Source organism: Clytia hemisphaerica, unplaced genomic scaffold, assembly GCF_902728285.1.
Source record: "Clytia hemisphaerica strain Z4C2 unplaced genomic scaffold, Clytia hemisphaerica genome assembly, whole genome shotgun sequence".
Taxonomy (NCBI): domain Eukaryota; kingdom Metazoa; phylum Cnidaria; class Hydrozoa; order Leptothecata; family Clytiidae; genus Clytia; species Clytia hemisphaerica.
Window position 1 is genome coordinate 825,105 of NW_027103851.1, and position 2,409 is coordinate 827,513.

A 2,409-nucleotide genomic window follows, 5' to 3' on the forward strand; every position below is an offset into this window, starting at 1 on the left:
ATAACATGAAGTCAAGTCAAAATACTCTCAAACACTCAAACATGTTTATGTATAATTTTACTTTTTACCTATTTCCCAACCCAAAATCTACCTATCATACTCAACTGAGGCCCAAAGTGAGCAGAAAAAGTTTTTCTACGAAAAGTAATAGCCCAAATAAAGCATATACAGTACAAAAGTTCATAGGCTATAGGCCAAAGACTGAGGCCGGGATAATTGAAAATTCCCCAAACTATGAGTGATTATAAACGTTTCATGTTAGGAAGAGGTTTTTTCTTGAAATCCAATAAAAGTTCCAACATAAATCCAATCTCTTTTTCCTATTTTTTGCTGGTAAAAAGAAGGGGGAGTCTCACTGTTTTCTTACCAAATATCTGCGAATGCCGCCTAAAAACGAAAGCGAAAGTAGTTTTTGTCCCTACAAGCTGCGCACGGCAGCGCAGCGAGCGGCTCCAGAATTCCTGAAATACAACCTTTTAAGGGAGAGGTCTGACATTTTTTTGTGGAATTACAAATTTTCTCTGCGTGAACGTGAAATGCGATTTTTTTGCCCGTGAATACGTGAATTAGGAAAAAATTGCGCGTGAATGCGTGAATTCAAGGTAGACTGGGGGAGCTTCAGAAACAACATACTATAGTCAAGTAATGTCTTTTCTCATTTATTTTTACATGTGCTACCATGAGCCACATGACAATCTCTTCATAAAAAAGTAGCACTCAGAAAGAGAAAAAATATTGGCAAATAATCAAAACAAAGATAAAAATGTTTCCCAGAAAAAAACAAAAACATAACTTTCATACGCTTTTTTGAAAAGGAAAATGACCGAAAATCGAAATAATCTTTATATGGAAAGTACATAATGCCCATATACTCTTAAAAATAACTATTCATTCCCTTCGTTCCTTCCAATTACATCATAATATAATTACCCCTTCCTCGAAACAAAGAGAAATCGACCAATCAGATCTTTTATTTGTTCTACTATTAACCAATCAAATTTCATGCCAGGTGAAGAGACACGTGCTGAAATTTGTTATTAGTTGTTTAAAAGTATAACTTTAAGGAACGCAATCTCCCTTTAATTACTTTTTTTTTTATTATTTATTCTGTATATTTTCTCCATTTTGATTGGTTGAATGATTTTGTCCTCTCACAAATTAGCCTTGAATTAAAATGTTTTTAATTCTTTGACCTCTCGAAGCCTTATGTTCTTATATACTTTGTTCTTATATAAAAAAAAACGTGTAGATACACCATACTGTATACATAAATACTGTATACTTGCTCAAAAAACTTTTTCCCCACCAAAAAGTAAGAACAGAATAAGAACAATTTGAGGCTGAAAGTGCAAAAAAATACTCAACTCGAATTTACTGGTTCTTATATAAAAAAAGAGTTTATAAAAATTTCACCTAAAGCAAGGTGGTTTGAATTTATTTTTATTCTATCAAATGAAAGAAAATACTTTGGCAAAGATTAAAATTATTTGGCGAATCGGGCCAAAGTAGTAGAAAAATACTTTTGCCTACCAGCAGGGCTTTTCTTTAAAAAAAATTACTTTAGTCAATCAAACTTTGAACATTTCTTCTCTAAGACCTCAAAAAATTATCAGATTATTTTTAAAACTTTGTACAACAACCCATCCATGATAATACAGTGCCGTAGCAACCGGTGGGGGCAAGGGGGGCAAAGCCCCCCCAATAATTTTTTCAAAAGTGTTTTTTTGAAAAACCGAATTTAATAATATTTTTTTCTTCCTATATCACAACTACTATAACTATTTTGATGCATTTTTAGACCATCTACAGGCTCCAATTTTCAAAATCGCCCCCTCGGGCCAAACCATGGTTGGCCCTCGCGGTGTCACTGAAATTTAGCCCCCCCCAAAAAACAAAAATGCTTCCTACGGCACTGTAATATTTCCACTGAAAAATTGTAAGTACAATTTCAAACCAATCGAATACTATATCAACCAGCACGTCCCCACCACAACACCATACACTTATATTATGAATCTGATATGAAAAAATTAGCCATAGTACTTTTCTTATTGTTCTCAAAGGCGTCGAAAAAGAATAAATAATTCATATCTTAAAGAAGCGACCTTTTGTGCATTTTCTTTTATTGACGTAAAACTAAAAATATATTTCATCGCCATGTGCTTAACGTCTTTTCGACATCCCAATATCATCTTGAATGGACGTTTTAAGATTGTTTTGACATGATAACTTAACACCTTTTTGAAATAGGTACAGCGGTGCAGCCCAGCTGCCAAACAATTTCATTGAAAGGACCTTTACATGATGTCTTTGGTCAGCGGATATTTTTTTTATTTTTTACACAATCATTTTGCTTTCGCATTTTTCTCAGTATCAGTTTAGTTTTTAGAGAAAATAGGACAGCTTCTT

General features: G+C 33.4%; 1 protein-coding gene across 1 annotated transcript in view; it reads right to left on the minus strand.

Annotated features, from left to right (window-relative positions):
- LOC136807819 (protein 4.1-like) overlaps nucleotides 1-2,409 on the minus strand; it is an 83,898-nt gene that overhangs the window by 48,615 nt on the left and 32,874 nt on the right. The gene's annotated exons all lie outside the window — the stretch shown is intronic.